Source organism: Chiloscyllium plagiosum, unplaced genomic scaffold (genome assembly GCF_037043375.1).
Source record: "Chiloscyllium plagiosum isolate Xiang-an unplaced genomic scaffold, Cpla_swu_hap1 HiC_scaffold_48, whole genome shotgun sequence".
Classification (NCBI taxonomy): domain Eukaryota; kingdom Metazoa; phylum Chordata; class Chondrichthyes; order Orectolobiformes; family Hemiscylliidae; genus Chiloscyllium; species Chiloscyllium plagiosum.
In genome coordinates, this window is record NW_028270186.1 from 28461438 (window position 1) to 28486913 (window position 25476).

General features: G+C 45.0%; 7 non-coding genes across 7 annotated transcripts; all 7 read left to right on the forward strand.

The window, feature by feature from the left end:
- Positions 1–425: 425 nt before the first annotated feature.
- trnal-uag (transfer RNA leucine (anticodon UAG)) lies at positions 426–507 on the forward strand. The gene has a single exon. It is a non-coding gene; the product is annotated as a tRNA-Leu (tRNA).
- A 2250-nt stretch (positions 508–2757) lies between these two features.
- On the forward strand, positions 2758–2839 carry trnal-uag (transfer RNA leucine (anticodon UAG)). Its single transcript has one exon. It is a non-coding gene; the product is annotated as a tRNA-Leu (tRNA).
- Positions 2840–5089: 2250 nt separating this feature from the next.
- trnal-uag (transfer RNA leucine (anticodon UAG)) lies at positions 5090–5171 on the forward strand. The gene has a single exon. It is a non-coding gene; the product is annotated as a tRNA-Leu (tRNA).
- Positions 5172–7421: 2250 nt separating this feature from the next.
- Positions 7422–7503, forward strand: trnal-uag (transfer RNA leucine (anticodon UAG)). The gene has a single exon. It is a non-coding gene; the product is annotated as a tRNA-Leu (tRNA).
- Positions 7504–9753: 2250 nt separating this feature from the next.
- trnal-uag (transfer RNA leucine (anticodon UAG)) lies at positions 9754–9835 on the forward strand. Its single transcript has one exon. It is a non-coding gene; the product is annotated as a tRNA-Leu (tRNA).
- Positions 9836–12085: 2250 nt separating this feature from the next.
- trnal-uag (transfer RNA leucine (anticodon UAG)) lies at positions 12086–12167 on the forward strand. Its single transcript has one exon. It is a non-coding gene; the product is annotated as a tRNA-Leu (tRNA).
- A 2250-nt stretch (positions 12168–14417) lies between these two features.
- On the forward strand, positions 14418–14499 carry trnal-uag (transfer RNA leucine (anticodon UAG)). The gene has a single exon. It is a non-coding gene; the product is annotated as a tRNA-Leu (tRNA).
- Positions 14500–25476: the final 10977 nt, after the last annotated feature.

The following is a 25476-nucleotide window of genomic DNA, read 5'->3' on the forward strand; positions in this document are numbered from 1 at the left end:
CACGGCCAGCTCAGCTTTGTGCATTTTCCCTGTAGTCCGGTGTGTTTCATGTTCCGTGCAAACGTGAAAGTCGTCCTGTTTCGAGCAATGGGCGAAATCATTTAGCAAAGCAAGAATCGAAATTGCATTAATGTCAAGCAGCTCATGGTTATTTGACCAAATCATAAGCGAACATATATTCTCACGCACTCACAGATACAATTGTAGCTGAAAAGAGTCTGAGAAGATAGACTCAACTTAGCATTGATACTTATCTGGATTGATGGGCTATCATTGTCTGCAGCGAAATTAATATTGTAGACGGGCACATCCCAGCAGTTGTGCGAGTCGGAGAGGGATCATGGAACCCTTTTCACGTGACTTTGCATCTGTTGTTATGCAGCATCACAATTGGAAGTGCAAGAAAATGGGGAGCGCGGACGGCTGGTAGTGTGGCCGAGCGGTCTAAGGCGCTGGATTTAGGCTCCAGTCTCGACAGAGGCGTGGGTTCGAATCCCACCGCTGCCATTTTCTGCTGATCGTTAAAATGCTGTTTCGACTCCTGCTGCATTTCTGTTTAAAACTGAAGAAACATGTGTGTGCTTCCCGGGCAATTAACTGTGGTGTGGGAAAGTGCCGACTTTTCCGGTGTCTGTGCTGTCATGATCGTGCTCGCCTCCCGCGCGGAAAATCGCAAACAGCTCTGCTGTCCCAGACAAGTTGTGCGTTTACTGGAACCGAATGGAGGCTGTTATTTCATTGCTGCTGTGAAACAAAGTCCTGCGGTTGCTCGACTCGTCGTTATTTTGTTTTCTGAAATGGGAAAATCGTTCCAATGAATTGCGATGTCAAATGTTATTGAATTTCTCCCATTTCCTTCATTTCCGTCCTGGAGACATCGGAAGGGAAAGGTAATGTAATCGAGACTGTGATTGGTGAAATTCACTTTTTATGGCCCATTCTTATTGTGTTCTTTCTTTCTCTCTTTTCAGCATTGTCTGGGAAGTGGTGGTGCACTCAGGCTCCAGTATGTTTGAAAGAGCAGTTTGGAATTGCCCTGTTGTTAGTTGTGAGATTACTTTATGGCTCATGCCCCCGGCCTGTCTCACATTTAGCATTCATGCTCGCTGTGTCTGAAAACGCATTTGGTTTGCCAGTTTTGTTTGTGTTCCGTGTTAAATGCTTTCTGTTTTGCGATTCGCTCAATACATTACGAATTAACAGGGTTTCTGAGGTAACTTCCAGCTGCAAAACTCCTCAACTGAGAATCTGGGAAAATTTCCCGCAGTATGGTCAGTCGGAGCAAAAGTAAGGAAGTCGTTCGTTTCTGCAGTGTTTCACAATGCTACTTGTCCGGTGAGCAGTCGAACAGACGAAATGATACTGCCACAGACTGCGACGGCAAGCTCCCCTAAAAAGTAATCCTTTACAGCCGGTGTAAGCAACACAATGTTATTGGCGCACACCGCGTGGAAACAGATACTTCGGTGTATCTCGTCCATGCTCACCACATAGCCATGATTAAACAAGTCCCATGAAACAACGAGCTATTGGAAACAGAAAGGTGAAAGGTAAAATGGCTTCAACTTTCAGTGCTGGGTGCCACTGAGCGTCCGCAGAGGCGACTGCGGCTGGTTTTTGTAGTGTAGTGGTCATCACGTTCGCCTTACGCGCGAAAGGTCCCCAGTACGAAACTGGGCAGAAACTGCTTTGCTCTTCAACTGTAGCATTTAACATGAACAAAAACGGTGCTTTTTTGCTTGCTTTCCCATCTGCAAACCTGCCTTCGAATTTGCTTGAACAAATCTGCTCTCGTAGTGAAATGTAATGCAACTCCATTTAATTACTGTGCAAAGTATTGTAAATTTTTCTCCAACCTGGTTGTGATCATATGCCATTCTGTTTGAGAGCTCTTCACATCGAGAACAAAAAGCACTCAAGGGCAGTTAGCACCTCTTCCGGAGTGGGGGGTGGGGTGAGCTAATTACCTTTTGACTTCTGTTACTACGTTCAGAAACTGTCTTTTAGATTGATGTGAACAGAAACTGCATTTCTAATAAGCACCGTAGAATTTAGCATAATTTATTGAGTCGCTTCTCGTCGACTCAGTTGGTATCCATGTGGCTCATATCCAGGTGTGAACATCTCTGCAGCGAATTGCACGGTTAAGGCAAAAAGGCAAGGAAAGTGGCATCTCGAACCGGCTCCGAGGTCAGAGCATCCTCACAATGTGCTCTGTCGTTCTCGGATTGTAATGCTACCTCCGGTTTTAGGGTGGAGAACATTCTTTGGGACTCTTATTCTGCAAAACAGACACAGTGACTGAAACGATGCTGCGCGGTATGATGTGGAACACGGCCAGCTCAGCTTTGTGCATTTTCCCTGTAGTCCGGTGTGTTTCATGTTCCGTGCAAACGTGAAAGTCGTCCTGTTTCGAGCAATGGGCGAAATCATTTAGCAAAGCAAGAATCGAAATTGCATTAATGTCAAGCAGCTCATGGTTATTTGACCAAATCATAAGCGAACATATATTCTCACGCACTCACAGATACAATTGTAGCTGAAAAGAGTCTGAGAAGATAGACTCAACTTAGCATTGATACTTATCTGGATTGATGGGCTATCATTGTCTGCAGCAAAATTAATATTGTAGACGGGCACATCCCAGCAGTTGTGCGAGTCGGAGAGGGATCATGGAACCCTTTTCACGTGACTTTGCATCTGTTGTTATGCAGCATCACAATTGGAAGTGCAAGAAAATGGGGAGCGCGGACGGCTGGTAGTGTGGCCGAGCGGTCTAAGGCGCTGGATTTAGGCTCCAGTCTCGACAGAGGCGTGGGTTCGAATCCCACCGCTGCCATTTTCTGCTGATCGTTAAAATGCTGTTTCGACTCCTGCTGCATTTCTGTTTAAAACTGAAGAAACATGTGTGTGCTTCCCGGGCAATTAACTGTGGTGTGGGAAAGTTCCGACTTTTCCGGTGTCTGTGCTGTCATGATCGTGCTCGCCTCCCGCGCGGAAAATCGCAAACAGCTCTGCTGTCCCAGACAAGTTGTGCGTTTACTGGAACCGAATGGAGGCTGTTATTTCATTGCTGCTGTGAAACAAAGTCCTGCGGTCGCTCGACTCGTCGTTATTTTGTTTTCTGAAATGGGAAAATCGTTCCAATGAATTGCGATGTCAAATGTTATTGAATTTCTCCCATTTCCTTCATTTCCGTCCTGGAGACATCGGAAGGGAAAGGTAATGTAATCGAGACTGTGATTGGTGAAATTCACTTTTTATGGCCCATTCTTATTGTGTTCTTTCTTTCTCTCTTTTCAGCATTGTCTGGGAAGTGGTGGTGCACTCAGGCTCCAGTATGTTTGAAAGAGCAGTTTGGAATTGCCCTGTTGTTAGTTGTGAGATTACTTTATGGCTCATGCCCCCGGCCTGTCTCACATTTAGCATTCATGCTCGCTGTGTCTGAAAACGCATTTGGTTTGCCAGTTTTGTTTGTGTTCCGTGTTAAATGCTTTCTGTTTTGCGATTCGCTCAATACATTACGAATTAACAGGGTTTCTGAGGTAACTTCCAGCTGCAAAACTCCTCAACTGAGAATCTGGGAAAATTTCCCGCAGTATGGTCAGTCGGAGCAAAAGTAAGGAAGTCGTTCGTTTCTGCAGTGTTTCACAATGCTACTTGTCCGGTGAGCAGTCGAACAGACGAAATGATACTGCCACAGACTGCGACGGCAAGCTCCCCTAAAAAGTAATCCTTTACAGCCGGTGTAAGCAACACAATGTTATTGGCGCACACCGCGTGGAAACAGATACTTCGGTGTATCTCGTCCATGCTCACCACATAGCCATGATTAAACAAGTCCCATTAAACAACGAGCTATTGGAAACAGAAAGGTGAAAGGTAAAATGGCTTCAACTTTCAGTGCTGGGTGCCACTGAGCGTCCGCAGAGGCGACTGCGGCTGGTTTTTGTAGTGTAGTGGTCATCACGTTCGCCTTACGCGCGAAAGGTCCCCAGTACGAAACTGGGCAGAAACTGCTTTGCTCTTCAACTGTAGCATTTAACATGAACAAAAACGGTGCTTTTTTGCTTGCTTTCCCATCTGCAAACCTGCCTTCGAATTTGCTTGAACAAATCTGCTCTCGTAGTGAAATGTAATGCAACTCCATTTAATTACTGTGCAAAGTATTGTAATTTTTTCTCCAACCTGGTTGTGATCATATGCCATTCTGTTTGAGAGCTCTTCACATCGAGAACAAAAAGCACTCAAGGGCAGTTAGCACCTCTTCCGGAGTGGGGGGTGGGGTGAGCTAATTACCTTTTGACTTCTGTTACTACGTTCAGAAACTGTCTTTTAGATTGATGTGAACAGAAACTGCATTTCTAATAAGCACCGTAGAATTTAGCATAATTTATTGAGTCGCTTCTCGTCGACTCAGTTGGTATCCATGTGGCTCATATCCAGATGTGAACATCTCTGCAGCGAATTGCACGGTTAAGGCAAAAAGGCAAGGAAAGTGGCATCTCGAACCGGCTCCGAGGTCAGAGCATCCTCACAATGTGCTCTGTCGTTCTCGGATTGTAATGCTACCTCCGGTTTTAGGGTGGAGAACATTCTTTGGGACTCTTATTCTGCAAAACAGACACAGTGACTGAAACGATGCTGCGCGGTATGATGTGGAACACGGCCAGCTCAGCTTTGTGCATTTTCCCTGTAGTCCGGTGTGTTTCATGTTCCGTGCAAACGTGAAAGTCGTCCTGTTTCGAGCAATGGGCGAAATCATTTAGCAAAGCAAGAATCGAAATTGCATTAATGTCAAGCAGCTCATGGTTATTTGACCAAATCATAAGCGAACATATATTCTCACGCACTCACAGATACAATTGTAGCTGAAAAGAGTCTGAGAAGATAGACTCAACTTAGCATTGATACTTATCTGGATTGATGGGCTATCATTGTCTGCAGCGAAATTAATATTGTAGACGGGCACATCCCAGCAGTTGTGCGAGTCGGAGAGGGATCATGGAACCCTTTTCACGTGACTTTGCATCTGTTGTTATGCAGCATCACAATTGGAAGTGCAAGAAAATGGGGAGCGCGGACGGCTGGTAGTGTGGCCGAGCGGTCTAAGGCGCTGGATTTAGGCTCCAGTCTCGACAGAGGCGTGGGTTCGAATCCCACCGCTGCCATTTTCTGCTGATCGTTAAAATGCTGTTTCGACTCCTGCTGCATTTCTGTTTAAAACTGAAGAAACATGTGTGTGCTTCCCGGGCAATTAACTGTGGTGTGGGAAAGTGCCGACTCTTCCGGTGTCTGTGCTGTCATGATCGTGCTCGCCTCCCGCGCGGAAAATCGCAAACAGCTCTGCTGTCCCAGACAAGTTGTGCGTTTACTGGAACCGAATGGAGGCTGTTATTTCATTGCTGCTGTGAAACAAAGTCCTGCGGTCGCTCGACTCGTCGTTATTTTGTTTTCTGAAATGGGAAAATCGTTCCAATGAATTGCGATGTCAAATGTTATTGAATTTCTCCCATTTCCTTCATTTCCGTCCTGGAGACATCGGAAGGGAAAGGTAATGTAATCGAGACTGTGATTGGTGAAATTCACTTTTTATGGCCCATTCTTATTGTGTTCTTTCTTTCTCTCTTTTCAGCATTGTCTGGGAAGTGGTGGTGCACTCAGGCTCCAGTATGTTTGAAAGAGCAGTTTGGAATTGCCCTGTTGTTAGTTGTGAGATTACTTTATGGCTCATGCCCCCGGCCTGTCTCACATTTAGCATTCATGCTCGCTGTGTCTGAAAACGCATTTGGTTTGCCAGTTTTGTTTGTGTTCCGTGTTAAATGCTTTCTGTTTTGCGATTCGCTCAATACATTACGAATTAACAGGGTTTCTGAGGTAACTTCCAGCTGCAAAACTCCTCAACTGAGAATCTGGGAAAATTTCCCGCAGTATGGTCAGTCGGAGCAAAAGTAAGGAAGTCGTTCGTTTCTGCAGTGTTTCACAATGCTACTTGTCCGGTGAGCAGTCGAACAGACGAAATGATACTGCCACAGACTGCGACGGCAAGCTCCCCTAAAAAGTAATCCTTTACAGCCGGTGTAAGCAACACAATGTTATTGGCGCACACCGCGTGGAAACAGATACTTCGGTGTATCTCGTCCATGCTCACCACATAGCCATGATTAAACAAGTCCCATTAAACAACGAGCTATTGGAAACAGAAAGGTGAAAGGTAAAATGGCTTCAACTTTCAGTGCTGGGTGCCACTGAGCGTCCGCAGAGGCGACTGCGGCTGGTTTTTGTAGTGTAGTGGTCATCACGTTCGCCTTACGCGCGAAAGGTCCCCAGTACGAAACTGGGCAGAAACTGCTTTGCTCTTCAACTGTAGCATTTAACATGAACAAAAACGGTGCTTTTTTGCTTGCTTTCCCATCTGCAAACCTGCCTTCGAATTTGCTTGAACAAATCTGCTCTCGTAGTGAAATGTAATGCAACTCCATTTAATTACTGTGCAAAGTATTGTAAATTTTTCTCCAACCTGGTTGTGATCATATGCCATTCTGTTTGAGAGCTCTTCACATCGAGAACAAAAAGCACTCAAGGGCAGTTAGCACCTCTTCCACAGTGGGGGGTGGGGTGAGCTAATTACCTTTTGACTTCTGTTACTACGTTCAGAAACTGTCTTTTAGATTGATGTGAACAGAAACTGCATTTCTAATAAGCACCGTAGAATTTAGCATAATTTATTGAGTCGCTTCTCGTCGACTCAGTTGGTATCCATGTGGCTCATATCCAGATGTGAACATCTCTGCAGCGAATTGCACGGTTAAGGCAAAAAGGCAAGGAAAGTGGCATCTCGAACCGGCTCCGAGGTCAGAGCATCCTCACAATGTGCTCTGTCGTTCTCGGATTGTAATGCTACCTCCGGTTTTAGGGTGGAGAACATTCTTTGGGACTCTTATTCTGCAAAACAGACACAGTGACTGAAACGATGCTGCGCGGTATGATGTGGAACACGGCCAGCTCAGCTTTGTGCATTTTCCCTGTAGTCCGGTGTGTTTCATGTTCCGTGCAAACGTGAAAGTCGTCCTGTTTCGAGCAATGGGCGAAATCATTTAGCAAAGCAAGAATCGAAATTGCATTAATGTCAAGCAGCTCATGGTTATTTGACCAAATCATAAGCGAACATATATTCTCACGCACTCACAGATACAATTGTAGCTGAAAAGAGTCTGAGAAGATAGACTCAACTTAGCATTGATACTTATCTGGATTGATGGGCTATCATTGTCTGCAGCGAAATTAATATTGTAGACGGGCACATCCCAGCAGTTGTGCGAGTCGGAGAGGGATCATGGAACCCTTTTCACGTGACTTTGCATCTGTTGTTATGCAGCATCACAATTGGAAGTGCAAGAAAATGGGGAGCGCGGACGGCTGGTAGTGTGGCCGAGCGGTCTAAGGCGCTGGATTTAGGCTCCAGTCTCGACAGAGGCGTGGGTTCGAATCCCACCGCTGCCATTTTCTGCTGATCGTTAAAATGCTGTTTCGACTCCTGCTGCATTTCTGTTTAAAACTGAAGAAACATGTGTGTGCTTCCCGGGCAATTAACTGTGGTGTGGGAAAGTGCCGACTCTTCCGGTGTCTGTGCTGTCATGATCGTGCTCGCCTCCCGCGCGGAAAATCGCAAACAGCTCTGCTGTCCCAGACAAGTTGTGCGTTTACTGGAACCGAATGGAGGCTGTTATTTCATTGCTGCTGTGAAACAAAGTCCTGCGGTCGCTCGACTCGTCGTTATTTTGTTTTCTGAAATGGGAAAATCGTTCCAATGAATTGCGATGTCAAATGTTATTGAATTTCTCCCATTTCCTTCATTTCCGTCCTGGAGACATCGGAAGGGAAAGGTAATGTAATCGAGACTGTGATTGGTGAAATTCACTTTTTATGGCCCATTCTTATTGTGTTCTTTCTTTCTCTCTTTTCAGCATTGTCTGGGAAGTGGTGGTGCACTCAGGCTCCAGTATGTTTGAAAGAGCAGTTTGGAATTGCCCTGTTGTTAGTTGTGAGATTACTTTATGGCTCATGCCCCCGGCCTGTCTCACATTTAGCATTCATGCTCGCTGTGTCTGAAAACGCATTTGGTTTGCCAGTTTTGTTTGTGTTCCGTGTTAAATGCTTTCTGTTTTGCGATTCGCTCAATACATTACGAATTAACAGGGTTTCTGAGGTAACTTCCAGCTGCAAAACTCCTCAACTGAGAATCTGGGAAAATTTCCCGCAGTATGGTCAGTCGGAGCAAAAGTAAGGAAGTCGTTCGTTTCTGCAGTGTTTCACAATGCTACTTGTCCGGTGAGCAGTCGAACAGACGAAATGATACTGCCACAGACTGCGACGGCAAGCTCCCCTAAAAAGTAATCCTTTACAGCCGGTGTAAGCAACACAATGTTATTGGCGCACACCGCGTGGAAACAGATACTTCGGTGTATCTCGTCCATGCTCACCACATAGCCATGATTAAACAAGTCCCATTAAACAACGAGCTATTGGAAACAGAAAGGTGAAAGGTAAAATGGCTTCAACTTTCAGTGCTGGGTGCCACTGAGCGTCCGCAGAGGCGAATGCGGCTGGTTTTTGTAGTGTAGTGGTCATCACGTTCGCCTTACGCGCGAAAGGTCCCCAGTACGAAACTGGGCAGAAACTGCTTTGCTCTTCAACTGTAGCATTTAACATGAACAAAAACGGTGCTTTTTTGCTTGCTTTCCCATCTGCAAACCTGCCTTCGAATTTGCTTGAACAAATCTGCTCTCGTAGTGAAATGTAATGCAACTCCATTTAATTACTGTGCAAAGTATTGTAAATTTTTCTCCAACCTGGTTGTGATCATATGCCATTCTGTTTGAGAGCTCTTCACATCGAGAACAAAAAGCACTCAAGGGCAGTTAGCACCTCTTCCGGAGTGGGGGGTGGGGTGAGCTAATTACCTTTTGACTTCTGTTACTACGTTCAGAAACTGTCTTTTAGATTGATGTGAACAGAAACTGCATTTCTAATAAGCACCGTAGAATTTAGCATAATTTATTGAGTCGCTTCTCGTCGACTCAGTTGGTATCCATGTGGCTCATATCCAGATGTGAACATCTCTGCAGCGAATTGCACGGTTAAGGCAAAAAGGCAAGGAAAGTGGCATCTCGAACCGGCTCCGAGGTCAGAGCATCCTCACAATGTGCTCTGTCGTTCTCGGATTGTAATGCTACCTCCGGTTTTAGGGTGGAGAACATTCTTTGGGACTCTTATTCTGCAAAACAGACACAGTGACTGAAACGATGCTGCGCGGTATGATGTGGAACACGGCCAGCTCAGCTTTGTGCATTTTCCCTGTAGTCCGGTGTGTTTCATGTTCCGTGCAAACGTGAAAGTCGTCCTGTTTCGAGCAATGGGCGAAATCATTTAGCAAAGCAAGAATCGAAATTGCATTAATGTCAAGCAGCTCATGGTTATTTGACCAAATCATAAGCGAACATATATTCTCACGCACTCACAGATACAATTGTAGACGAAAAGAGTCTGAGAAGATAGACTCAACTTAGCATTGATACTTATCTGGATTGATGGGCTATCATTGTCTGCAGCGAAATTAATATTGTAGACGGGCACATCCCAGCAGTTGTGCGAGTCGGAGAGGGATCATGGAACCCTTTTCACGTGACTTTGCATCTGTTGTTATGCAGCATCACAATTGGAAGTGCAAGAAAATGGGGAGCGCGGACGGCTGGTAGTGTGGCCGAGCGGTCTAAGGCGCTGGATTTAGGCTCCAGTCTCGACAGAGGCGTGGGTTCGAATCCCACCGCTGCCATTTTCTGCTGATCGTTAAAATGCTGTTTCGACTCCTGCTGCATTTCTGTTTAAAACTGAAGAAACATGTGTGTGCTTCCCGGGCAATTAACTGTGGTGTGGGAAAGTGCCGACTTTTCCGGTGTCTGTGCTGTCATGATCGTGCTCGCCTCCCGCGCGGAAAATCGCAAACAGCTCTGCTGTCCCAGACAAGTTGTGCGTTTACTGGAACCGAATGGAGGCTGTTATTTCATTGCTGCTGTGAAACAAAGTCCTGCGGTCGCTCGACTCGTCGTTATTTTGTTTTCTGAAATGGGAAAATCGTTCCAATGAATTGCGATGTCAAATGTTATTGAATTTCTCCCATTTCCTTCATTTCCGTCCTGGAGACATCGGAAGGGAAAGGTAATGTAATCGAGACTGTGATTGGTGAAATTCACTTTTTATGGCCCATTCTTATTGTGTTCTTTCTTTCTCTCTTTTCAGCATTGTCTGGGAAGTGGTGGTGCACTCAGGCTCCAGTATGTTTGAAAGAGCAGTTTGGAATTGCCCTGTTGTTAGTTGTGAGATTACTTTATGGCTCATGCCCCCGGCCTGTCTCACATTTAGCATTCATGCTCGCTGTGTCTGAAAACGCATTTGGTTTGCCAGTTTTGTTTGTGTTCCGTGTTAAATGCTTTCTGTTTTGCGATTCGCTCAATACATTACGAATTAACAGGGTTTCTGAGGTAACTTCCAGCTGCAAAACTCCTCAACTGAGAATCTGGGAAAATTTCCCGCAGTATGGTCAGTCGGAGCAAAAGTAAGGAAGTCGTTCGTTTCTGCAGTGTTTCACAATGCTACTTGTCCGGTGAGCAGTCGAACAGACGAAATGATACTGCCACAGACTGCGACGGCAAGCTCCCCTAAAAAGTAATCCTTTACAGCCGGTGTAAGCAACACAATGTTATTGGCGCACACCGCGTGGAAACAGATACTTCGGTGTATCTCGTCCATGCTCACCACATAGCCATGATTAAACAAGTCCCATTAAACAACGAGCTATTGGAAACAGAAAGGTGAAAGGTAAAATGGCTTCAACTTTCAGTGCTGGGTGCCACTGAGCGTCCGCAGAGGCGACTGCGGCCGGTTTTTGTAGTGTAGTGGTCATCACGTTCGCCTTACGCGCGAAAGGTCCCCAGTACGAAACTGGGCAGAAACTGCTTTGCTCTTCAACTGTAGCATTTAACATGAACAAAAACGGTGCTTTCTTGCTTGCTTTCCCATCTGCAAACCTGCCTTCGAATTTGCTTGAACAAATCTGCTCTCGTAGTGAAATGTAATGCAACTACATTTAATTACTGTGCAAAGTATTGTAAATTTTTCTCCAACCTGGTTGTGATCATATGCCATTCTGTTTGAGAGCTCTTCACATCGAGAACAAAAAGCACTCAAGGGCAGTTAGCACCTCTTCCGGAGTGGGGGGTGGGGTGAGCTAATTACCTTTTGACTTCTGTTACTACGTTCAGAAACTGTCTTTTAGATTGATGTGAACAGAAACTGCATTTCTAATAAGCACCGTGGAATTTAGCATAATTTATTGAGTCGCTTCTCGTCGACTCAGTTGGTATCCATGTGGCTCATATCCAGGTGTGAACATCTCTGCAGCGAATTGCACGGTTAAGGCAAAAAGGCAAGGAAAGTGGCATCTCGAACCGGCTCCGAGGTCAGAGCATCCTCACAATGTGCTCTGTCGTTCTCGGATTGTAATGCTACCTCCGGTTTTAGGGTGGAGAACATTCTTTGGGACTCTTATTCTGCAAAACAGACACAGTGACTGAAACGATGCTGCGCGGTATGATGTGGAACACGGCCAGCTCAGCTTTGTGCATTTTCCCTGTAGTCCGGTGTGTTTCATGTTCCGTGCAAACGTGAAAGTCGTCCTGTTTCGAGCAATGGGCGAAATCATTTAGCAAAGCAAGAATCGAAATTGCATTAATGTCAAGCAGCTCATGGTTATTTGACCAAATCATAAGCGAACATATATTCTCACGCACTCACAGATACAATTGTAGCTGAAAAGAGTCTGAGAAGATAGACTCAACTTAGCATTGATACTTATCTGGATTGATGGGCTATCATTGTCTGCAGCGAAATTAATATTGTAGACGGGCACATCCCAGCAGTTGTGCGAGTCGGAGAGGGATCATGGAACCCTTTTCACGTGACTTTGCATCTGTTGTTATGCAGCATCACAATTGGAAGTGCAAGAAAATGGGGAGCGCGGACGGCTGGTAGTGTGGCCGAGCGGTCTAAGGCGCTGGATTTAGGCTCCAGTCTCGACAGAGGCGTGGGTTCGAATCCCACCGCTGCCATTTTCTGCTGATCGTTAAAATGCTGTTTCGACTCCTGCTGCATTTCTGTTTAAAACTGAAGAAACATGTGTGTGCTTCCCGGGCAATTAACTGTGGTGTGGGAAAGTGCCGACTTTTCCGGTGTCTGTGCTGTCATGATCGTGCTCGCCTCCCGCGCGGAAAATCGCAAACAGCTCTGCTGTCCCAGACAAGTTGTGCGTTTACTGGAACCGAATGGAGGCTGTTATTTCATTGCTGCTGTGAAACAAAGTCCTGCGGTCGCTCGACTCGTCGTTATTTTGTTTTCTGAAATGGGAAAATCGTTCCAATGAATTGCGATGTCAAATGTTATTGAATTTCTCCCATTTCCTTCATTTCCGTCCTGGAGACATCGGAAGGGAAAGGTAATGTAATCGAGACTGTGATTGGTGAAATTCACTTTTTATGGCCCATTCTTATTGTGTTCTTTCTTTCTCTCTTTTCAGCATTGTCTGGGAAGTGGTGGTGCACTCAGGCTCCAGTATGTTTGAAAGAGCAGTTTGGAATTGCCCTGTTGTTAGTTGTGAGATTACTTTATGGCTCATGCCCCCGGCCTGTCTCACATTTAGCATTCATGCTCGCTGTGTCTGAAAACGCATTTGGTTTGCCAGTTTTGTTTGTGTTCCGTGTTAAATGCTTTCTGTTTTGCGATTCGCTCAATACATTACGAATTAACAGGGTTTCTGAGGTAACTTCCAGCTGCAAAACTCCTCAACTGAGAATCTGGGAAAATTTCCCGCAGTATGGTCAGTCGGAGCAAAAGTAAGGAAGTCGTTCGTTTCTGCAGTGTTTCACAATGCTACTTGTCCGGTGAGCAGTCGAACAGACGAAATGATACTGCCACAGACTGCGACGGCAAGCTCCCCTAAAAAGTAATCCTTTACAGCCGGTGTAAGCAACACAATGTTATTGGCGCACACCGCGTGGAAACAGATACTTCGGTGTATCTCGTCCATGCTCACCACATAGCCATGATTAAACAAGTCCCATTAAACAACGAGCTATTGGAAACAGAAAGGTGAAAGGTAAAATGGCTTCAACTTTCAGTGCTGGGTGCCACTGAGCGTCCGCAGAGGCGACTGCGGCTGGTTTTTGTAGTGAAGTGGTCATCACGTTCGCCTTACGCGCGAAAGGTCCCCAGTACGAAACTGCGCAGAAACTGCTTTGCTCTTCAACTGTAGCATTTAACATGAACAAAAACGGTGCTTTTTTGCTTGCTTTCCCATCTGCAAACCTGCCTTCGAATTTGCTTGAACAAATCTGCTCTCGTAGTGAAATGTAATGCAACTCCATTTAATTACTGTGCAAAGTATTGTAAATTTTTCTCCAACCTGGTTGTGATCATATGCCATTCTGTTTGAGAGCTCTTCACATCGAGAACAAAAAGCACTCAAGGGCAGTTAGCACCTCTTCCGGAGTGGGGGGTGGGGTGAGCTAATTACCTTTTGACTTCTGTTACTACGTTCAGAAACTGTCTTTTAGATTGATGTGAACAGAAACTGCATTTCTAATAAGCACCGTGGAATTTAGCATAATTTATTGAGTCGCTTCTCGTCGACTCAGTTGGTATCCATGTGGCTCATATCCAGGTGTGAACATCTCTGCAGCGAATTGCACGGTTAAGGCAAAAAGGCAAGGAAAGTGGCATCTCGAACCGGCTCCGAGGTCAGAGCATCCTCACAATGTGCTCTGTCGTTCTCGGATTGTAATGCTACCTCCGGTTTTAGGGTGGAGAACATTCTTTGGGACTCTTATTCTGCAAAACAGACACAGTGACTGAAACGATGCTGCGCGGTATGATGTGGAACACGGCCAGCTCAGCTTTGTGCATTTTCCCTGTAGTCCGGTGTGTTTCATGTTCCGTGCAAACGTGAAAGTCGTCCTGTTTCGAGCAATGGGCGAAATCATTTAGCAAAGCAAGAATCGAAATTGCATTAATGTCAAGCAGCTCATGGTTATTTGACCAAATCATAAGCGAACATATATTCTCACGCACTCACAGATACAATTGTAGCTGAAAAGAGTCTGAGAAGATAGACTCAACTTAGCATTGATACTTATCTGGATTGATGGGCTATCATTGTCTGCAGCGAAATTAATATTGTAGACGGGCACATCCCAGCAGTTGTGCGAGTCGGAGAGGGATCATGGAACCCTTTTCACGTGACTTTGCATCTGTTGTTATGCAGCATCACAATTGGAAGTGCAAGAAAATGGGGACCGCGGACGGCTGGTAGTGTGGCCGAGCGGTCTAAGGCGCTGGATTTAGTCTCCAGTCTCGACAGAGGCGTGGGTTCGAATCCCACCGCTGCCATTTTCTGCTGATCGTTCCCAACGACGCAGCATGTTAAAATGCTGTTTCGACTCCTGCTGCATTTCTGTTTAAAACTGAAGAAACATGTGTGTGCTTCCCGGGCAATTAACTGTGGTGTGGGAAAGTGCCGACTTTTCCGGTGTCTGTGCTGTCATGATCGTGCTCGCCTCCCGCGCGGAAAATCGCAAACAGCTCTGCTGTCCCAGACAAGTTGTGCGTTTACTGGAACCGAATGGAGGCTGTTATTTCATTGCTGCTGTGAAACAAAGTCCTGCGGTCGCTCGACTCGTCGTTATTTTGTTTTCTGAAATGGGAAAATCGTTCCAATGAATTGCGATGTCAAATGTTATTGAATTTCTCCCATTTCCTTCATTTCCGTCCTGGAGACATCGGAAGGGAAAGGTAATGTAATCGAGACTGTGATTGGTGAAATTCACTTTTTATGGCCCATTCTTATTGTGTTCTTTCTTTCTCTCTTTTCAGCATTGTCTGGGAAGTGGTGGTGCACTCAGGCTCCAGTATGTTTGAAAGAGCAGTTTGGAATTGCCCTGTTGTTAGTTGTGAGATTACTTTATGGCTCATGCCCCCGGCCTGTCTCACATTTAGCATTCATGCTCGCTGTGTCTGAAAACGCATTTGGTTTGCCAGTTTTGTTTGTGTTCCGTGTTAAATGCTTTCTGGTTTGCGATTCGCTCAATACATTACGAATTAACAGGGTTTCTGAGGTAACTTCCAGCTGCAAAACTCCTCAACTGAGAATCTGGGAAAATTTCCTGCAGTATGGTCAGTCGGAGCAAAAGTAAGGAAGTCGTTCGTTTCTGCAGTGTTTCACAATGCTACTTGTCCGGTGAGCAGTCGAACAGACGAAATGATACTGCCACAGACTGCGACGGCAAGCTCCCCTAAAAAGTAATCCTTTACAGCCGGTGTAAGCAACACAATGTTATTGGCGCACACCGCGTGGAAACAGATACTTCGGTGTATCTCGTCCATGCTCACCACATAGCCATGATTAAACAAGTCCCATTAAACAACGAGCTATTGGAAACAGAAAGGTGAAAGGTAAAATGGCTTCAACTTTCAGTGCTGGATGCCACTGAGCCTCCGCAGAGGCGACTGCGGCTGGTTTTTGTAGTGTAGTGGTCATCACGTTCGCCTTACGCGCGAAAGGTCCCCAGTACGAAACTGGGCAGAAACTGCTTTGCTCTTCAACTGCAGCATTTAACATGAACTAAAACGGTGCTTTCTTGCTTGCTTTCCCATCTGCAAACCTGCCTTCGAATTAGCTTGAACAAATCTGCTCTCGTAGTGAAATGTAATGCAACTCCATTTAATTACTGTGCAAAGTATTGTAAATTTTTCTCCAACCTGGTTGTGATCATATGCCATTCTGTTTGAGAGTGTAGTTACCGCCTTCTGATCCTTCCACGAAAAGCAGTACCGCATTGGCATTCCTTGCGCTGGCGGCCCGTTTCCAAGACAGGGAAGAAGCTGATGCGCTGGTGTCACAGCGCACCACGGATTCCTGAACTAATCGGTCTATCAAATGTACCCCCAAAGTCGTCTATTAAGGACATCATTTGGAAGCTGTCTGTCGTTATTCAACGTGCGAGAGTTGTCACCAGAGGTCCTGAATCATGTTTTGGAGCAGTTCGCACGTTAGTGGCTCATTCAATCAGCAACAGCAATGAAAGAAATCACACTCTCAGGGGAACCTCTGCACCTGTGCTTTCATAGCGTCGCTGGTATTAAGGTGCGCCCCGAGATCTAAGCCACGTTGGAACTCAAACGGAGGAATCGACAGCGAGGCTACAGAATGACATTGCATCCATTTGGTTTTCTTTAAATCACTGACGAGCAGGAAAATGTAAACGGGGAGGGCGAGTGGGGAAGTGAGGCAGTTTCAGCTCTGTTGAAATTCCTTCTTTGTGATTCACTCAGCAACCAGAGACGTGTGAAGGTGACTCAGACGTGAGAGCTCTTCACATCGAGAACAAAAAGCACTCAAGGGCAGTTAGCACCTCTTCCGGAGTGGGGGGTGGGGTGAGCTAATTACCTTTTGACTTCTGTTACTACGTTCAGAAACTGTCTTTTAGATTGATGTGAACAGAAACTGCATTTCTAATAAGCACCGTGGAATTTAGCATAATTTATTGAGTCGCTTCTCGTCGACTCAGTTGGTATCCATGAGGCTCATATCCAGGTGTGAACATCTCTGCAGCGAATTGCACGGTTAAGGCAAAAAGGCAAGGAAAGTGGCATCTCGAACCGGCTCCGAGGTCAGAGCATCCTCACAATGTGATCTGTCGTTCTCGGATTGTAATGCTACCTCCGCTTTTAGGGTGGAGAACATTCTTTGGGACTCTTATTCTGCAAAACAGACACAGTGACTGAAACGATGCTGCGCGGTATGATGTGGAACACGGCCAGCTCAGCTTTGTGCATTTCCCCTGTAGTCCGGTGTGTTTCGTGTTCCGTGTAAACGTGAAAGTCGTCCTGCTTCGAGCAATGGGCGAAATCATTTAGCAAAGCAAGAATCGAAATTGCAGTAATGTCAAGCAGCTCATGGTAATTTGACCAAATCATAACCGATCATATGTTCTCACGCACTCACAGATACAATTGTAGCTGAAAAGAGTCTGCGAAGATAGACTCAGCCTACCATTGATTTTTGTCTGGATTGAAGGGCTATCATTATCTGCTGCGAAATTGACATTGCAGACGGGCACATCGCAGCAGCCTTGCCAGTCGGAGAGGTATCATGGAACCCTTTTCATGTGACTTTGCATCTGTCGTTATGCAGGAGCACAATTGGAAATGCAAGAAAATGGGGCGCGCGGCCGGCTGTTAGTGTGGCCGAGTGGTCGATGGCGCTCGATCCAGTTTTCACTCTCGAAAGGGGCGTGGGTTCGAATCTCACCACTGCCATCTCTGCTGATCAACTCCAACGCTGCAGCTCGTTAAAATGCTGTTTCTGTCCCCACGGTATATTGATGTTGAAAACAAAAGAAAAATGGGTTTGCTTCCCAGGGAATTAAATGTTGTGTGGGATCGTGCCAAATATTTCAAAGTGTCTCTGCAGTTATGATAGTGTTCGCCTCCCGCGCGGAAAATCGCAAACAGCTCTGCCCTTCCAGGCAAGTTGAGCTTTCACTGGAACCGAATGGAGACTGTTATTTCATCGCTGTTGTGAAACAAAGTCCTGCGGTGACTCGACTCGTCGTTATCTGGCTAATGGGAAAATCGTTCCAATGAATTTCGATGTCATATGTTATTGAATTTCTCCCATTTCCTTCATTTCCGTCCTGGAGACATCGGAAGGGAAAGGTAATCTAATCGAGACTGTGATTGGTGAAATTCAGTTTTTATGGCCCATTCTTATTATGTTCTTTCTTTCTCTCATTTCAGCATTGTCTGGGAGGTGGTGGTGCACTCAGGCTCCAATATGTTTGAAAGAGTAGTTTGGAATTGCCCTGTTGTTAGTTGTGAGATTAGTTTATGGCTCATGCCCCCGGACTGTCTCACATTTATCATTCATGCATCTCTGTGTCTGAAAATACATTTGGTTTGCCAGTTTTGTTTGTGTTCCGTGTTAAATGCTTTCTGTTTTGCGATTCGCTCAATACATTACGAATTAACAGGGTTTCTGAGGTAACTTCCAGCTGCAAAACTCCTCAACTGAGAATCTGGGAAAATTTCCCGGAGTATGGTCAGTCGGAGCAAAAGTAAGGAAGTCGTTCGTTTCTGCAGTGTTTCACAATACTACCTTTCCCGTGAGCAGTCGAACAGACTAAATGATTGTGCCACAGACTGCGACGGCAAACTCCGCGAAAAAGTAATCCTTTAAAGCCGGTGTAAGCAACACAACGTTATTGGGGTACACCGAGTGGAAACAGATACCTCGGTGTATCTCGTCCATGCTCACCACATAGCCAAAATTAAACAAGTCCCATTAAACAACGAGCTATTGGAAACAGAAAGGTGAAAGGTAGAACGGCTTCACCTTTCAGTGCTGGATGACACTGAGCCACAGCCGGGGTGGCTGCGACTTGTTTTTGTAGTGTAGTGGTCATCTAGTTCACCTAACACGCAATAGGTCCCCAGTTCGAAATTGGGCAGAAACTGCTTTGTTCTTCAACTGCAGACTTTTACATGAACAAGAACGGAGCTTTCTTGCTTGCTTTCCCATCTGCAAACCTGCCTTCGAATTTGCTTGAACAAATCTGCTCTCGTCGTGCAATGTAATGTAATGCAATTCCATTTAATTACTGTGCAAAGCATTGTAAAGTTTTTCTCCAACCTGGTTCTGATCATATGCCATTCTGTTTGAGAGTGTAGTTACCGCCTTCTGATCCTTCCACGAAAAGCAGTACCGCATTGGCATTCCTTGCGCAGGCGGCTCGGTTCAAAGACAGGAAAGAAGCTGATGTGCTGGTGTCACAGCGCACCACGGATTCCTGAACTTGTCTGTCTGTCAAATGTAGCCCAAAGTCGTCTCTGAAAGCCCTCATTTGGAAGCTGTCTGTCGTTATTCAACGTGCGAGAATTGGCACCAGAGGTCCTGAATCATGTTTTGGACCGGTTCGCACGTTAGTCGCACATTCAACCAGCAACAGCAATGAAAGAAATTACACTTTCAGAGGAACCTTTGAACTTGCGCTTTCGTAGCGTCGCTTGTATAAAGGTGCGCCCCGAGATCTAAGTCGTGTTGGAACTGAAACGGAGGAATCGACAGAGAGGCTACAGAATGACATCGAACCCATTTGGTTTTCTTTAAATCACTGACGAGCAGGAAAATGTAAACGGGAGGGCGAGTGGGGAAGTGAGGCAGTTGCAGCTCTGGTGAAATTCCTTCGGTGTGATTCACTCAGCAACCAGAGACGTGAAGGTGACTCAGGCGTGAGAGCTCTTCACATCGAGAACAAAAAGCACTCAAGGGCAGTTAGCACCTCTTCTGGAGTGGGGGTGGGGTGAGGTAATTACCTTTTGACTTCTGTTACTATGTCACCACATAGCCAAAAGTAAACAAATCCCATTCCCCAGTATTTGGCCCCAATCCCTCTAAACCGTTTCTAACCAGAAACTCTTCCGGTTACCTTTGCAATTTTCTGACTGTAATAGCCTCCTCCACGTCCTCTGGTAGCTCAATCCATACACGCACAATCCTTTGTGTGAGAAATGTGCCTCAGGTCCTTTGTCAATTTCAGCCCACTCACCTTAAACCTATGTTTTCGAGTTTTCAACTCTCTCCAGCTAGGGCAAAACACGTAAATACTCTGTTTACAACCTTTCCATAAGATCATATCTCAGCCGTTACGCTGCAGGGAAAGTAGTCCCAAACTATTCCACCTTGCCCTACTGTCCAAACATTGACGACATCCTTGTCTATATTTTGTCATCAATTTCAGGTGTCTTTTTTTTAACGTTTTCAAGATGTCAATTCCACTGGACAACAATGAGCTGTTGGAAACAGAAAGGTGAAACGTGGAATGGCTTCAACTTTCAGTGCTGGATGCCACTGAGCCACAAGACGTGCGGCTGCGGCTTGTTTCTGTAGTGTTGTGGTCATCACGTTCGCCTAACGCGCGAAAGGACCCCAGTTCGATGCGTTGAAGGTATTGTGGGATAATACAAACATTGAATTGGTTAGAAAAGGAAGATGCGAAGTGGATATTAGTCATAGATCGTAGAACAATACAGCGCAGTACAGGCCCTCCGGACCTCGATGTTGGTCCGACGTGTCGTACCAATCTGAAGCCCATCTAACCTATGCTATTTCATGCACTTCCATATGCTTGTCCAATGACGACGTAAATGTACTTAAAGTTGGCGAATCTACTACCGTTGGAGGCAAAGCATTCCATAACCTTAGTTCTCTATGATTAAAGAAACTACCTCTGACATCTGTCCTATATCTATCATCCCTCAATTTAAAGCTATGTCCCCTCTTGCTCGCCGTCATCATACTTGGAAAAAAGGCTCTCCCTGTCCACCCTATCTAACCTTTCTGATTATTTTATATGTTTCTATTATGTCACCTCTGACCCTTCTTCTCAGCAATTAGAACAGCCTCAAGTCTCTCAGCCTTTCCTTGCAAGGGCTACCCTCCATACAAGGCAACATTTGAGTAAATCTCCTCTGCAGCCTTTCCAAAGCTTCCACATTCTCTTATAATGCGGTGACTAGAACTGTACACAATACTCCTAGTGCGGCCGCAGCAGAGTGTTGTACAGGGGTAGCATAACCTCATGGTTCTGGAATTCGATCCCTCTATTAATAAAAGCTATAACACTGTCTGCGTTCTTAACAACCCTCTCAACCTGGGTGGCAACTTTCAAGGATCTGTGTGCCTGAACATTTCCCATCAACTACCACCCTCTGTCTTCTTTCAGCAAGCCAATTATTGATTCAAACTGCTATATCTCCCACAATCCCATTCCTCCGCATTTTGTGCAATAGCCTACGGTGGGGAACCTGATCGAACACCTTGCTGAAATCCAAAATGCACCACATTTACCAGTTTGCTTTCATCTACCTGTCTGGCCACCTTCTCAAGAATACCTCGTCCTTGTGAACCTCAATCACATCTAGTTTAGTAGCTTGTACCTCTGTATTCTCCTCGACAACACTGTAGTTTTCTAGAGTGAATACTGTTGAAAAATATTCATTTAGTGCTTCCCCTATTTCCTCAGACTCCACACACAACTTCTCACTACTATCCTTGATTGGCTCTAATCTTGCTCTCTTTATCCTTTTATTCCTTAAATACCTATAAAAAGCCTTTGGGCTTATCCTGATCCTATCCGCCAACAACTTCTCATGTCTCCTCCTGGCTCTTCTGAGCTCTCTCTTTAGGTCTTTCCCTGCCTACCTTGTCACCCTCAAGTGCCCTAACTGAGCCTTCACATTTCATCCTAACATACGCCTTCTTCTTCCTCTTGACCAGAAATTCCAATCCCTTCATAAACCACGGCTCCCGCGCACTTCAGCTTCCTTCCTGCCTGACAGGTACATACCTATCTCGGACACTCAGGAGCTTTTCCTTGAATAAGCTCCACTTTTCTAATGTGCCCATCCCCGGCAGTTTCCTTCTTCATCCTATTCTTCCTAAATCTTGCCTAATCGCATCATAATTGCCTCTCCCCCAGCTGTAACTCTTGCCCAGTGGTATACACCTATCCCTTTCTATCACTAAAGTAAACATAACAGAATTGTGATCGCTTTCACCGAAGTGCTCACCTCCTTCCAAGTCTAACATCTGGCCGATCTCATTACCCAGTACCAAATATAATGTGGCTTCACCCCTTGTTGGGCTGTCGACATACAGTGGCAAGAAGCCCTCCTGCACATACTGGACAAAAACTGACCCATCTCTATTGCTCGTACTATAATGTTCCCAGTGAATATTTGGAAAGTTGAAGTCCCCCATGACAACTATCCTGTCTCTTTCACTCCTATCGAAAATCATCTTTACTATCCTGTCCTCTACATCTCTGGAACTCTTCGGAGGCCTATAGAAAACTCCCAACAGGATGACATCTCCTTTCCTGTTTCTAACCTCAGCCCATTCTACCTCAGTTGACGATTCCCCAAACATCCTTTCTACAACTGTAATACTGTCCTTTACTAACAATGCCACACCTCCCCTCTTTTACCATCTACTCTGTTCTTACTGAAAAATCTAAATCCTGGAACCTGCAACAACCATTCCTGTCTCTGCTCTAACCATGTCTCCGTAAATGGCCACAGCATCGAAGTCCCAGACATCAACCCATGCTGCAAGTTCACCTACCTTATTCCAGTTGCTCCTGGCGTTGAATTAGACACACTTCAAACCAACTTCTTGCTTGCTGGTGCCATCTTGCATGCCGGAAAGTTAATTTCGGACCTCCCTACTCTCAACCTTTTCTATACTTGAACTACAATTTTGGTTCCCATCAGCCTGCTGGATTAGTTCAAACCTACCCGAATAGCCTTAGCGAATTTCGCCCCCACCCCAGGATATTGGTGCCCCTCTGGTTCAGATGAAGACCATCCTGCTTGTAGATATCCCACCTACCCTAGAAAGAGCCCCAATTATCCATGAATCCAAAACCCTCCCTTCCGCACTATCCCTGTAGCCACGTGTTCAATTCCTCTCTCTCCCTGTTCCCAGACTCACTAGCACGTGACACGGGCAACAAACCAGAGACAACAACTCTGTTCGTCCCAGCTCGAAGCTTCCATCCTAGCTCCCTAAATTTCTGCCTTAAATCCCCACCTCGCTTCCGACCTATGTCGTTGGTCCCAATGTGGACCACGACTTGGGGCTGCTCCCCCTCCCCTTTAAGGATCCCAAAAACTCGATCAGAGACATCACGCACCCCGGTACCTGGGAGGCAACACACCACAGAACATCCTATCTGTCCCGCTAATGATGGAGTCCCCAGTGACTACTATTCTGCTCCTCTTCCCCTTTCCCTTCTGAGCAGCAGGGACAGACTGTGCCAGAGCCCTGTGCCCCACTGCTTTCCCCTGGTAAGTAGCCCCCCAACAATATCCAAAACGGTATACTTATTGTTGAGGGGAATGGCCACAGGGGATCCCTGCACTGCCTGCCGGTTCCCTTTCCATCCCCTGACTGTAACCCATTTGCCTTTTTTCTTGTACCTGAGGAGTGACTACCTCCCTGTATCTCCTCGCAATAACTCCATCTGCCTCCCGAATGATCCGAAGTTCATACAGCTCCAGCTCCAGTTCCCAAACGCGGTTTTCGAGGAACTGCAGTTGGGTGCACATCCTGCAGATGTAGTCAGCAGGGACACGAGTGGTGACCCTTACCTCCCACATTCTGCAGGAGGAACATTCAACTGCCCTCACCTCCATTCCCATTATTCTGAATTCCCAAAGAGATTGCTGAAAAAGGTGGAATTAAAAGTAAACTCGCTGTCATACCAATCTGGTGCACAGAAGTTTTTTTTTCTTGTCAGAGGAGGAGATGGGTGGGAGACACTACCCGAGTAGTGTTTCGGGTAATGCAACCACACAAATATATGACTTTCCAGAAGTCGTTCGCTCCTCCCTCACACCTCTCAGCAAATGGAGGCCCGACCCACGAGGTAAATCCCTTTTAAATCTTTATATAGATCTAGGCATGTCAAGGAACGGGCAAATATTGGTCTTTGGATCATATTAGGAAAATGTGCCTGTGTTTGAGCACAATGACGAGTTGAATGGAAAAGCAGTGTATTCTTTAAATGAAATATTTCCTTATTATTGAGCCTTCGCGTAAGGGGAAGAGCTACTCTTTGTTTTCCTTGTCTAGACCCCTCATGTTGTTAAACACCTCCATCAGGAGCTCCTCTCAGCCTTCTTTGCTTAAAAGTAAAATCAAGTAAATCCAACCTCTCTTCAGTTTGAGTACACTCTTATCTTGTTACTTCTGAAAGGTATCAGTGTTAAATTGATCTGTCCAGCTGAACAACCAGTTTATACCATCTTGTATCCTCATACGTTCCTCCTCACTGTGAACCACCAGTTCATCTTTCTGTCATCCACAACATTCTTTATCAGTCCCTCCAAACTCCATCCCTCCCATTCTCACCATCATCGTTTATGAAGTTCGCAACTAAGCCTTAATTTTCTCCTGTTCTTCAGATGTTGTTCATAGGGAAAGCATTGAGAATTCCATTCGCTTGTTTTCCTATTTTGGTGAATTTGCAGCGTGATGCAGTTGAGTTCTTTTTTATGAGGGAGCCACAAATTTTATATTGGACATGGATCTGAATTCTGCTTTTATACTATGCTCCTCCGTATGTTTTATTTATTAAGCTTGTACGTAATTAGTGTTGGATTAGGTTTAGATGGCTTTCACGGCAGCATTTGTGTTCCACGTGGACCTCGATAATGTTCTTTGTATCGTTCCCTGCTATAGTCAGAGCTGAAGGAAGTTTTTGTCTCTACGATAGTGACTGATTCATTATTTCAACTAAATTATATATATAGACTCACAGCAGGAGATCAAATCATATCGTCAATTCCACCTTGAACTGGAAACAATTATTAAATCATATGTCTACTTTTCTTCATATTGTAAAAACATTTTCAAAAAATGTTCTTAGAGCAGCGTGGATCTTCTAGCTGCTCCTGGGATTTCAGGCAGTTGGATATTTAATATAGTCTTTTTTGCAGTCAATATTATAGTTAATTAAATGAACATAATTATTTCTATTTTGTTTTATTAACATGCAAAAACAAACAAAACAGCAAAAAAACTCACGATTTTCTTTTAAACGAATTTTTTTTAAAAGAGATTTTTAAGGGTGGTTTACAAAAAAAACGAAATGTCTATTTTTGTTTTAAAAGATTTCTTTTATTACACTGCAGAAGTTTTTTTAAATTAATTTGATTTATTTAATTAATTAAAATCAGGAGGTGCACCTTCCTTCCGGAGAATCCTACACGTTTTCAGCTCTGGAGAAAACTATTTTCTTCTCGGACTTTATTGAAGAGGAATATTTTTATTAATTTAGCTAAATGGTTGATTTTGTTTAATTTTTCTATGTTTGATACCTATATGTATATATTTTTCAATTTTAACAGTATTGTCTGTAGGTAATGAAAGGTAACAGAAGGAGTCATAAAAAATTCTGCTTTTAGGCATAATATTATTGAAGTCTCATATAAGGCACAGAGAGGATGGCTGGAAGAGTTAGAAAGAAAATATTATCCAGCATATCAGTCATATAGATGTGTGGCTCTCAGGAAAGATGAGAAAGTAGTTCAAAATTCTTCGGTGGCTATTCCTCTACCAAAATGCTTTTCAGCTTTTAGAACAGCTGAAGGGGATTGAACGAAATGGAAGAGCAATCAAATATTGGACACTTGGAATTATTCTTATGTTCAGCAGCGTTTGAGAAGATTTAGTGGAATTATTGCTTCAGTGGACTTTTCTATCGGGGCATTAACAGAAGATTCTATGGCAGTGACCGGTAATTC